The sequence below is a fragment of the Hetaerina americana genome, unplaced genomic scaffold (assembly GCF_022747635.1).
Source record: "Hetaerina americana unplaced genomic scaffold, ioHetAmer1.1.p SCAF_21, whole genome shotgun sequence".
Classification (NCBI taxonomy): domain Eukaryota; kingdom Metazoa; phylum Arthropoda; class Insecta; order Odonata; family Calopterygidae; genus Hetaerina; species Hetaerina americana.
The window spans coordinates 3,075,028-3,088,465 of record NW_027286775.1 but is presented as its reverse complement, the minus strand read 5'-3'; the positions used below and the strand labels follow the sequence as shown (position 1 = coordinate 3,088,465).

General features: G+C 45.5%; 1 protein-coding gene across 2 annotated transcripts in view; it reads left to right on the top strand.

The window, feature by feature from the left end:
- The window catches only part of LOC139688654 (mucin-4-like), a 188,716-nt gene that overhangs the window by 39,262 nt on the left and 136,016 nt on the right, over positions 1-13,438 (top strand). The gene's annotated exons all lie outside the window — the stretch shown is intronic.

Sequence of the window (13,438 nt, the reverse complement as noted above, 5' to 3'; positions counted from 1 at the left end):
TAGCTTTCCGATCTTTCAAAATTCCCACCCTTAACCGCCATCTTTAATTTCCCTCCCAGCATTCCCTGCACCTCCCCTCCCCCTACCCCAGACCCCTAACCGCTCTCCAAAAAAATTTTCAGGCTTACTTGAAGAAGGCCGGAAGCTTAAACACTTTACAATGTGAGTGTCCTTTTAAGTCTTACTATTTTATTTGCGTTCTATTGTACCGGCCATATATTATGTATATATTTGGGTCGTGGTAGTCCAGGGGGTAGAACGTTGGACTGCTGACCAGAGGGGCCCGGGTTCAACTCCCGGGCAAGGCATTCAGGGCACCTGCAGCTCCACCCAAGCTATGTGATTTTTCGGGTACCAGATCTTCCTGGGAAACCATAACCGGCACAGGGAAAGGAACTGGCCCTCCTACCCTGATGTGTGAATTGTCACACGCCGTTAGGGCTTAGTACTGGATGATCTCTACCATCACCTACTAAACCGACCTTAGGGTTGATTACTGTGTTTATGATAATATATGTATAAACCATTAACACAGTAATCAACCCGAAGTTCGGTTTGGTAGGTGATGGTAGAGATAACCCAGTACTAAGCCCTATATGGCGAGTGAAATTCACGCATCAGGGTAGGAGGGCCAGTTCCTTTCCCTGTGCCGGTGATGGTTTCCCAGGAAGATCTGGTACCCGAAAAATCACATGGCTTGGGTGGAGCTGCAAGTGCCCAGATATATATATATATATATATATATATATATATATATATATATATATATATATATATATATATATATATATATATATATATATATATATATATATGGGATTTATGTATAAAAATAAATTTTCACATGCACTTATGTATGATTATAAGTGTATGACTACAAACGTTTTCGGCGTTTTCCTTTGCTACGTTTTAATTTCGTCGATAGGGTGCAGATTTGGAGAGCGAATGCCTTTGTAGGGAACCCGGAGGGATGGGGTTTTTGGGTGCCTTGCACCCTGAGGTGGTACTCCCGCCTCGGAGTGTGTGTGTTTCCGTAGTGATGCAATCGGGAGGGGTCTCTGGAGTAATTCGGTCGATTCTGTCCGGCGGGGAGGCGACGTCCCGTACGTCAGGCGGCGGCGTTTTCTTAGCGTCGTGAGTAGGAGGAGGAGAGGGGACTCGGGAGAGGGAAGGGAGCAGCTTAGCCGGAATCGGGCTCACGCCGCCGCTAAGTGGGCCATCGCGTCTCACGGTTGACGTTTGCCGTGCAGTTTATTACAAGAATCGATACTGGGGGTCGCTGGAGGGGCGGAGGGCCGATGCGTGTGCCCCCCCCCAACCCCGCTTCTATTCCCCTTTTCCTCTCCTGTTGTGGCGGGAGGGGCCGGTATGGGCGTCGTCGGTTCGATACCCCTCCCGTCCCCCGTTCCCCCAACCCATCACCCCTCTCTCCCGCCTCGCGGGTCGGGGGGGGGGGGGGAGGCGACCCACTTTCCCCCGCGCCCCCTTCTCTCTTCCCGCGCGCTTCTCTCTTGCGACCCCATTCTTGCTTCCCCTCGAGCCGATGCCCTCCGCCCCCACCCGCGGAGGGGGAATTGAAGGAAAAGAAAGAAAGGAATCGATAATGTGCTCGCTGGTCTCTCCCTCTCTTAAGCGCGAACACACCCACACACACCTACTATACACCCTCTTGAGGAAAGGAGAGGAAACTCTCCTTCGGTTTGTCACCGTGCAGAGGGCGTCGCGGCGGAAGTGACATGATCGTGCTTGCCACCTCTTTTCCCTCCCCCCCTCCTTCCCTCCGCAGGTCGTGTCCTGGGGAATTCTCTCCGTTCCTTGCCTCGGGTGATCTCCGCACCCTGAGGGGGGGGCGTTGACACCTTGTCTGGGCGCCTCCCCGCCCGGCCACCTTGGCCCCCCCCTTCCGTCGTTCCGAGCCCGTCGCGAATGCGAGGCCTTGCGCGCGGGCCGCACTCTCATTTGCCAACCTTCGGTCGCTCTGGTGAACAATTCGTTTCCAAGGTGAGCCGGCAGCCCTTGTGTGCTGCGCCGAATTCTCGCCTGCTTCTGGTCCGCGTCCCGGCGGCCCGTGTCCCGTCGGCGCGACTCGACGGAGATGCTCCGCCCCCGTCCTGGAATGCGCTCCTTGGTTTCCGGCCCGTCCCTTTGCCCCGCCGCCCGAGACTCCTCCATTCCTTGCCCCCCCCCCCTACAGAAATGATTCAAATCGGTCCCTCCCCCCTACGCACCCCCGATCGTACTCGAAATGCCGCGTGGTCTCCGTGCGCTCGCTCTCTCATCTCCCCCGTTTGTTCATTCTGAACTCCATCATTTTATTGTGCGCTCTCCGTTTTATTGTTTCCGCTAATTGATATATTATCACTACACCGTATAAATTATCGTATGCTGTCTTTGGAATCGAATTACTTTCTATCTAATGTGAAATAAGGAGGGCAGATTATTTAATACCTTATACTTGACTGCTAACCCTTCTTAGTGTGCGCATTGCGGGTGGCTTTTTTATTTCCTTTGTATGCCCCGGCCGTCGCTGTTTTTCCTGTTTCATTTGGGGGCTACATTTCGAAATGGCTTCTCACACATTCAATATTGCCAATGTATTCTTGTGATACGTGTTAAAAAAAGGGTTTTGTTGTAGAATGATAGAGAGACAACTGAGTGTTAACTCATTGTTTGGGTGCAGTTCGGACCATGAAGTCTTTTCTCGTCTCTTCCGTCTTCCTTATCGTCCATCGCGGCCGAAACGCAGACAATATAGGGAAGATTAAAACTAAAACGGGCAGAAATTCAAATGCTTTACGGTGATATATTTGTAGTTCATATGTTCGTTAGAAGTTCACTTGATTACTGAGGATAGAATTATCCTGGCAATTTTTATTTTAGAGCGAATAACCTTTTTAATGAAAGGCTATTCGCTCTAAAAAAAAAAGGCTAATCGCTCTAATAAAGGCTATTAGATTTTTTCGCTAAAAAGCTGAATATACAGGTTTGATCAAAAAAAGACCAGACTGATTTTTTCTGCGCAAACCGTTCAACGGATCTAAACGAGATACAGTGCGTCATCTAGTGACACATTTGACGACTGAAACGAGAGGTGTTGCATTTGTTTACGTCAAGTCGTTACGCAGCAGCAGCGGTACGTGTCGCTTAACCTGTTCGTCGCCGCGTGCAACGGCAGCAATGAAGGAGCTAGAGGAACAGCGTATGTGCGTGAAATTTTGTTTCAAACTTGGCAAAAGTGCTTCGGAGACATTTGGAATGATTCAGCAAGCCTTTGTTAATGAAGCTATGAGTCGAAGCCAGTGTTATGAGTGGTACAGTAGTTACAGTACGTTAACACTGCTTTGAATGTCCGAGTGTGACTACTGACGTAAATTCCGTGTCTATTGTCTTTATAAGAAGACGGGAGCATTATAAAGTACACTATTACTCAAAGGGAGTTGTTGCGCGTTATGGAGGAGAAGGGAACATTGTAGAAAGCATACCAATGATGATTTCAAATGTAAATAATACCACTGGCTCACTCCTAACAAGATATTCTCATTTATGCTGCGTCAATTCAACAGCTCCTTTTCCTTTTCAAAAGTGTCCGAGTTGAACTCATCCATGCAAAAATTTCCTTTGTATGTCGTACATACTGCACCATGGCGGACAGCTACTGTTCAGGTGTTTTTCCTTCCCATATGCTAGCGACTATATGGTTATTTACCGGATGATTTGAGGTCATTAGTGAGTGGGTGGTGAAGTATAAAGAACAAGAGAGAACGTATACGTATACAACAAATGAGAGAGGACGTACACATTTAATTTTTCCAGTGTCCATAACAAAATAATCAATGAAGCGGCAATGTATATACGAGGGTCATCCGGAAAGTAGTACCCGTTCGTGTCGCATGAAGTGCTGACGACGCGAGTAGCCGCTGGACGAGGTCAGATAGCTTCAGTGGCTTGTCTGCCTTCTCTGAGCCAAGTTGCGTGACGCTAGCATTGCCTGTGTTGTTTCTGTGATTGTTTACAATGTTTAAAAAAATTGAGAACGCCGCCAGTTGTGAAGTGAGGGCAGTGATTAAATTCCTCAATGCAAGAAACGTTCGCCCATGTGATATTCATCGCCAATTAAAGGAGGTGTATGGAGACAATGTAATGGACGAGTCCTCTGTTCGGCGGTGGTGTCGCAACTTCAACATGGGGAGGGGGAACACACACGACGATGAGCGTTCGGGGAGACCGTCTGTCATTACAGACCAACTGGTGAGCTCAGTTGACGAATTCGTGAGGAACGATCGGCGCGTCACAATTGATGACATCTGTGAGCATTTTCCCAATGTTTCTCGAACAATTGTTCATGAAATTGTTAAACACCATCTGCATTATGCAAAAATTTGTGCAAGATGGGTCCCTCGCGTATCTCAATGAGCTGGCGGCGAAGGACTATGCAGCAGGAATACAGAAACTTGTCACACGTTATGACAAATGCCTTAATTTGCTTGGAGATTATGTTGAGAAGTAGTTTAAAGTATCCTCTTTCAAATAAAATTTTTTATGTTTTTTAATATTTACTTTTGTGTCTTTATTTCACGAACGGGTACTACTTTCCGGATGGCCCTCGTATGTTAGGTTTGCGAGGTTAGTCGTTGGTAAACTAAGAACTAGTAGTAATTATTGAATACCAAAATGAAGTTTGTCATTCTCGATTCTCAACATTGGTGCCGAATAAAATCGATCCATTTCTGCGAGCCCGTCAATTCCTAGTTTCATTATCTTTTAAGAGACGCTCGACGTCCGTGGAAGTGCTGTTTTGAGTGCAGTGCTTAATACGACCCTTGGCCAATTCACAGCGTTGACCGCGGACTCTGATTCGGCAGAGGGAGTGAGTTGCCGAAACCACGTCTCGGTTTTCCTCGACGCTCGTGACTCGCTCGGCCTCGTGAATCACGCGTATGCCAGACCACCGCGATCATTCGTTATGATTATAGCAGTCGATATATTCATAATGTACCAATTCGCATTAAGTTATGGTAGTTGTTCATTGTCGTGATATGTTGTGAAAAATGTAACTCTAGATTCGACATCAGTTCTTGAGATTTGGTCATAGTCGGGGAACGAGGCATACGGCGGTTAAATGCTATGTCCTCGCTGGGAAAAGGTTATCAGGGTTCTAGAATCGGGCGGGAGATGTGCTGTCATGTTAGTATCGAAAGTCGACATTTATTCCGAGTGGTGGTCACTTGAAATGGCGGGCTCTTCCTCGCGTGGGAGTGGGTGCCTCGAGTGTTGGTGTCGTTTAGGCGTTGGCTGTCGCGGCGGCGCCCGGGGTGCCACCCCGCACACGCGCCATTCCCCTCCTCTCCCGCCCCTCTTCGTCGTGCCGCCCCCGGTTGGGTGGCCGATCCCCGCCAGTGCGAATTGCCGGGGCCCCTCTATTTCGGGACGATTATTTTTAGGGGGTTTCTATGGGAGGAGTGGCGCGCGCGCGCCACTCCTCCCTCTCTCTCTCGGAGGTTAGGGTGCACGCGTGATGACCGTTGGAAGAGACGATGGTGCACGAGTGCCGAGGGCAACCCCGTGCCGCCTCGAGTACTGCGCGGTGTCCTCGACCTCGTGGGTCGGCGCGCTCGATCCGATGGGCGCCGGAGGGTGGCGGCCAAGAGCAACAGTTGGAGGGCGGAAGCGAGCGGCGAATTGATCTCGATATTAATGATCATCGGACAACGCTATGCGACCAACCCCAGCGCGAAATCCTTTCTGGCGCAAGTCCGACGCCGGCTTAGGATCGACGCAGTGCTGACACGACCCCCGGCCGATGCCGCGCCGTACTCCCAAACCGTTCTGTCTCGTTCGGAAAGTGTTAAGGAAGCAAGCGATACCAGAATCTCCACGACAAGTCCAAAGGCCGCTCAATTGAAGGGTGCAGGGCCTCCTCGCTCTGTCCTCCGCACGGCAGGGACACTTCCTCGTGAGGCAGCGGATAACGCGTGCGGTGGACCCCCAACCCCCACGCGGGTCTTGGTGTTGGCCTCACCCCCTGCCATTCCCCGCATCCTCCGAACTCTTTCTTATGCAACAGGGCGGGAGAGCCGAGCGTTCTGTCGGCTGACGCCACCGGGATAAACACTAAATAGAATTTCTACATCGGTGGGTTTATACGTTTTGAACGTATGTAAGTCATCTGCTCCGTCATTTTTCGTCGCGTGATCGGTCATTAAGAGTAAATACGGCTAAGTATGTGCAAACTGGCGAGAAAATTGAAGCTGGTGGAGAATGTTGTTAATATGTTCAATGTTCAGCAAACGAAGAAAGTCTTGATTTAGGGCAGCCCAAAATATCCCGAATAATCGATGTTGCCATCTTTTTGTATTTTATATCAAACACCAGCGGTAATTTTAATCTCCCCGATAGATCGTATGCACCAATGTTTTCCACTAATATCGGTAGAAAACTGCATTCAATTAATATTTTTAAGATTAGATTTCATCCACATTTACCAAACGACCCCGCGATTCACCAAAAAGGTGTGTGGCAGGGGCTCATGCACCGGGCGTGACGGTTAAGGGATAAGGGATGACAGTGGAGAGGGAGGGAAAAGATAAAAAATACTCACTTAAATCATCAAATGACGTGTAAAATATATACTTATACTACATGGTGGATAAAGACGCAATCCAAAACCTGTGTTAATTTCCCGGATGTCAAGGATTTGATGACAAGGGATACATCGAATGCTCTCTATCCAAAATAACAACTATTGTTAATCAACTGTCTTTCCTTCCTTCTAGTATAATCGATTATCCCATCACTAGCGGCAAACCTTTTGCAGATAATTTTTCTCCTCCATAATCAAAGTCCTTCCGGTAGGTGGAGACAGCAATGAGGCAGTGGGAACGCACCGGTTTTCTATCGTCTTTTTAAGCGAAACTTTTGACCCTGATCTTTCCATTTTTACTTGGAGTTGCAGTTGTTCCAAATATGTCTGCTATCTCCATTCCCTTTGAGCATTGAAATGCCTAGCTTCTGGTCTCCCAATTGTGGAACATTCGTGAAGTCCCCTGACAATTATTTATCTAATACGTCGGTGGAATTCCTCGATCATCAGACGGCGCGCGTAATATTTACGAGATACTAGTCGCCAGTTGCTCAGAGAGTGACTTTTAATCGCCATGAAATGCATTTCAGTAAAACGAACAGTAATCGAGTTTTAAAAATATAATTATAATTTTGGGACTAGGTAAATAAACGCTTATCTGAAATTTCATCCAACTCAAATATTCATACTTCCTGCAATGGAGAAACATTATTTTGCCTGCAAGTCAGATCATTCGCCTTCACTGGGATTCAAACCCGGATCTTTCGCAGTCCGGCCGAGTACTTTAACCAGTTCAGATAACGAGACGCCCTTTTAAAACTGGAAATATTGTGGGCTTAGGAAAAATGAAGTACAAAGAATTAAACAATAACTTGAGGCGGGCAACAATTAAGCAAAATAAGCATGGTGGAAGACGCAGTGCGAGGATATGGAAAGTCTACAGTGGAAGGGTGAAATCGGTGCGCTGTACGGCAAAGTCAAATCATTATCGGGAAGTAAGAAAGCGAGATCTATGCAAACAGTTAGAGATAAGGCGGGTAAGATAATAGTTGGCACAGGAAAGATCCAAGAGAGATGGAAGGAGTGTATAGAAGAACTGTATGGTAAAGCCAACTTCGACCAACAAAGTTAGACATTGAAAAAGAAAATGAAGTAGAGGAAGACAGCTTCGGTCCAGGCATACTAGACGATGAGATAGAAAGTGCATTAAAGGAGATGAAACTAAATGAGGCCGTGGGGGTGGATAACATTCCCGCGGAACTATTGAAATGTTTAGGAAAATGTGGAAGGAAGAGGCTATATGGGCTGATTCGTGGTATTTATGAGGAAGGAATCTGGCCGGAAGACTTTGTGAGAGCAGTTTTAGTTCCGATTCCGAAAAAGGTAAAGGCTAAATCATATGAGCACTACAAGACAATAAGTTTGATATCCCACGCAGGTAAAGTTGTTCTAAGAATCATAAACAAAAGGATAGAGAGTAGGGCAAATGATTACATAGGGGATGATCAGTTTGGGTTTAGGAATGGGAGAGGTACGCATGATGCCATTGCAGTAATGAGATTATTAATGGAGAGGAATATAGAACACAACCAGGAGGTATTTCCATGTTTCGTAGATTTCGAAAAAGCGTTTGATAGAGTGAATTGGGAAAAACTAATGAGTATATTGCAGAAAATAGGAATAGATTGGAGGGAAAGGAGGCTAATCCGCAACCTGTACATGTCTCAGACTGCTCAGGTGCGAGTAGGGAACGGGTAGTCCGGATGGGCAGTGCTAGGAAGAGGTGTAACTCAGGGTTGCCCATTATCACCGTTGATTTTCAGTCTGTAGGCAGAGGAAATGATTAAAGAGGCATTGGAAGAACTGAAGGTAGGAATTCGTAAAATCAGTTAGGTTCGCGGATGACCAAGCTTTAGTTTGTCAGTCAGCCAAGGGGTTGCAAGCATTCCTGAGTGAATTGCAAATTCAGTGGGACAGGTATGGGATGAGAATCAATATTAATAAAACAAAGGTTATGCGATTTTCTAGAAAGAGAAAGGCTGAGCTAAACATTAAAATAGGAGGGCAAAAACTAGAGCAGATAGAACAGTTTACGTTTCTCGGTAGTGTTTTAGACCAACACGGTCAAAGTAGTAAGGACGTAAGGAGAAAAATTGCACTAGGCAAAGAGGCTTTCTCAAGGAGGGAGTTGATGTCAGGGTCTTAGAGTAACGATATTAAGAAAAGACTCGTAAAAACTTTGATATGGAGCGTAGCTTTGTACGGTGCGGAAACGTGGTCATTGAAGCAGGAGGATAGACGTAGACTGGAGGCTTTTGAAATGTGGGCGTGGAAAAGAATGGAGAAGGAAGAAAACAAATGAGGAAGTACTTGGTATGGTGGGCGAAGAGAGGGGTTTGTTGGGAGAAATCCTATGGAGGCAGGAAAAGTGGATGAAGGGTGTATTGACCGGCAGTGGGATGTTGAAGACTATGATAGAGGGGAGAATGTTGGGCAAAAGAGGAAAGGGAAGGAACAGGATAGGGATGTTGGACGGGATGAAGGGAGGAAGAAGGTACTTAGAGCTGAAGAGGGACCTGATTTAGAGTAGGATGTTGTGTTTTGCTAGGGGTCACAAAGTATTTAATTAGTAATTATGTCCATCGAAAAACCTACCTTAAACGGTAGATTACCTGATAATAATAATATATAACGAAATATCGTGCATACAATGTCACAGGTATAAAAAGTACGGGTCAAAAGCCACCCCAATGTCGTAATGCAAGAGTACGCCTCGATAGCTTAACTGGCCTTGAGGGGTGCTGGTTCGAATCCCGGTCAAGACGAATGATTTTTGCACTTTAAAATGCCTGCATTTGAATGTCATTAAAAGTTACTGTCGCGGTATCTCTGGCATTTCTTTAAATTTGACCTTGGTTATTAAATTTAGGGCCCTGTTAACAAATTTTAAAGCACCGCGTGTGGGCAAATTCAACTGTTGCTGAATTGAATGCTATGGCAGTATGTTATTACCTTCGTTTTCGGTCGATTTTACAGGCATTTAGGTAAACTGTTTTGCCGAATCGAGGCTACGCGTATGCCAGGGAAGAATTTGGTTGAGACCCAAGGATGTTGGACCATACGCTGCCAATATATTGTTGGCGGCGAGCAGTGTTTGCGGTGAACGCTTGATGAAAGTGGTTTGTTCCTTCCCCGGTTCCAAAAGGGGCTGCAAAAAGTGGAATATGACGAGCGTTCCGGAATACAATCAGCGTCGACTGATGACCCCCGCATCGAGAGAGTGAACGATTGATTGGCTCGTGCTTTAAAATCCTGACTGAAAAATTAAGGATGCATCGAGTCGCCGCCAAATTCGTGCCTCGCCTGATGGCACCAGACCCGAAGCGACATTGAGTTCAAGTCTGTCAGGAACTTTTTGATGGAGCTGAAGAGGATGGAGCGTGGATTCTGGTCCAAGGTCATCCATTGGTGATGGCTCATGAATTAAAGAATATCAAAACAAAAGTGCAATGGATTGGCGAAACATCCCTTTGCCCCAAAAAATCTTGACAAGTTCCCTGGAATGTCAAGGTGATGTTGACTGTTTTTTTCGATGCAATGGGGGTTATGCATCACGAATACCTACCTAAAGACCAGACAGTGAACACGGACTTCTACCTGGGGGTCATGAAAAGAGAGAGAATCAGGCGAAAACGACCCGAGCTTTTAAGGTTAGGCGAGTGTTGTTTTTCGCCACGACGGCTCATTCGTCTCTCAGAACTCTCATGAGTTTTGAGCCAAAGACAAGACCGCTGTGCTTCCCCACCCACCCTACTCACCAGACTGGGTGACTTTTCCGGTTCCCCAAACCGAAACCACGCTGAAAGGAAAAAAACATTTGCCTCTATTCCGGAGATAAATAAAAAGTCGACGGAGGAGCTCATCAGCATTTCGGAACTACTGTTTCAAAGAGAGGAAACACCTTTGGGAAGTGTATACATTTGGGAGGAGATCACTTTGAAGGGGACCCTGACCAATAATTTGCCGACGAAATATTTTTTGTAACAAAAAAGTTCGGGAACTATTGAACAGACCCTGTAGACTCGCATTAAATCAGCGTTATGGTGAGCAAGGAAAGTTTCGAGGAAGAACACCTTGATAAGCCTGTAATGTATGCTGCTCATGATATAAAATCTGCAAATAACCAGCGAAATAATAATTCGGGTAAATAAAGTTTACAGAGGAGCTGATAAAGAATTGGGAACAACAGCTATATTCTTCCGTAAACATACGTCAGGAAGTGTGTGAAGAAGAAAATAGTTCGGATTAAGATACCTTTCAAACTATGATGTTATGAAGAAAATTTAATGTAAATTTTATAAATTACCAATAATCATCATAGTCGCTGCTTAAAGTAATATTCATCAAAAAGTTTATCATAAATATTTATATTTTAATATGTGTGTATATTGTATTGTCAGTTATACATTTGTAGGATTTTATATGTTCTGACATGTTTTCTTGCAATCGGGGTAATGAGTGAAGATTGGCGAATGCAGCGTCCCAATCGTAGTGTTATTTTACCGAATTTGTTGCAACCAGCGGGAGAATAAATTGTTTAATGCACCAATAATGTTGTGATAACAATAATGATGGGTGTCGTGCACTATTGAATTCATGTTGAGCAGCAAGATCTGTAATCTGGACCTCTATGTAGTATATCCCTCCCACAGCCCCCGCTTTCTCCTCCCGCCGCCTCGGAGGGCGGCCGAAGAGCGGAGGAGGGCGCCGGGGCTGGTGCGGGGGCACCCACCACCTTCCTCCGCTCTCCTTCCCGGCTTTCACTTTTTTGGAAGTGGGCCAAACTCCGTCTGGAGGAATGTCGATTTCTCCACACCGGCGGGAGCCTCACCCACTGCCACACGCTCTGGGGGGGGGAGGGCGGCGAGTGCGTTTCCGTGGGCGTGCGCGGGGGGGGGGGGGGGGCTCGCTCGTGACTCGAGAGGCGCGATCGTCCATCCAATGGCCGATGATGGAAATCCATCCGAGAGTCAGTGTTAGCCATGGGCACCAATATATGTACAGTTACTTCGGTATTTTTCATCAGACACATGGAAAACTATCCCTCTTCTTTAGCCCTCCCCTCCCAATTTTTCGCCCACGGCGATATTATTTTATAATACTATCGGTGGGAAACTACCTTTTATAAATTCGTTGATAATATATTTGATTGTAAATAAGGGTTGTAACCATGGAGTAGGTAAAACATAATTAAAAGTCAATTTCGAACGCCGGCCAAATAGTGCCTACCATTTTACATGTAGATTCATCGGATATGCATTAATTTTATCGATACATTTTACTTTGGCGGATTATGAGGAACAATAATTAATATTCTTAGTAAAGCTCGCAATTTTACTAGATTCCTTTATGACCCTAACGGTTAAAGGTAATGGGATAATGACAAATAAGAATTAATACCGAAAACACGAATCCTGGGAAAAAATACTTGTTTTATAGTATATATTATGGTATTTGCGTTTACTATAATGTTGTTTCTTTATATCGTATTAATTTAATATACATTTCTGTTTAGGCGCAACGCTCACATGTAAAGTATGTGATTAATGCCATCAAATGTAAGCCATTCGTAAATCAGACGAAAACGCGTGGGCCTCTTCTTTGCAAATAAAAAATGAAGTCTTTAGCAGTGAGTTTTAGTTGAAATGAATACCTCGGCGTCAATCGATTCCTGTTCTTTCTTTTCTGATGAGTACACCGTTGCGAAGCCACCCGAGAAATCCCATGGCCTTAAAAGAGGCGCTGATGCTAAAGTCTTGGAACGAGCAACCACCTGGAAATGGAGATCATTTTTGTGAACCGCGATAATGATTTTATATCCCTTGTTTTCTCAAAACATTAAATTAATCTCAGCAATAATTGAAAAGTTTCACGCAGGAGATGTCATGATTGTCAAGTGTTGATGATGATTGTTTATCATCATTGTATTTGTGATCCTTTCCTCTTGTTTTTTTGCATGGCATCATTTTTTTCGTTTTCCTCTTCGTCCTTCCTCAGTTTTTATTCCTTCAGGCAGTCTACTAAATCTGTTCCCTTCGCACCTGTGCCACATTCATCGGACATGCTTCCTTCTCTCCCTCTTGCGACATTTACCCACTTGATGCGTTCTTCGTTCAGCACCTAGCCTCTGCTCTCTTGTTCCACCATATTTTTAAAATGAGACGCGATAACCATCTCTGTCCAGCTTATCTCCTCAATTTTTCTCCGCCCTCGCATCTTCAAAGCCCTAAATCTAAGCTCACGTTCGCGATTCAAATACATGCTATCGGGTTCATTGAACGCCTCTCTTCATACTTAAGATTTTTCACGATCAATCATGTACTTGGCCCACCTGTCATTATTGCCGTAGCGGTTCTCCTCTTTGGGGATTTAATTGATTTTTTTGTCTTCTGGCTCATCCCATACCTTCTTCCTATATTTATTGCATTTCTCCCGTAACGCACTCAACAATGATTGCGATAATAGTTCCTTGGAAAACTGGGATAATACTTGATGAAATTATCGTTTACCTGGAAGCATCTCTCGCATGATCACCTTACTCTCTCAGTCATTTGTATAAAAGCCCGCTATGGTACCCGCTGATGGAATATAGCAACAGCGTAACAGTCTGTTGTTGCGTGCGCGCACACACAAAGAATATCACTTGCTACGGCAGTTGAACACAATTTACGTGTGCAATTGGCAACATTTTGGGTAAAAAGCCCGCTTTAGAGTGAGGGATTCAATATTTATAAATGCTATAATCCCGAAATGTCGGCCGAATTGGTTCGTTTGCTGCGTGGAGGAGCTAGATCTGGA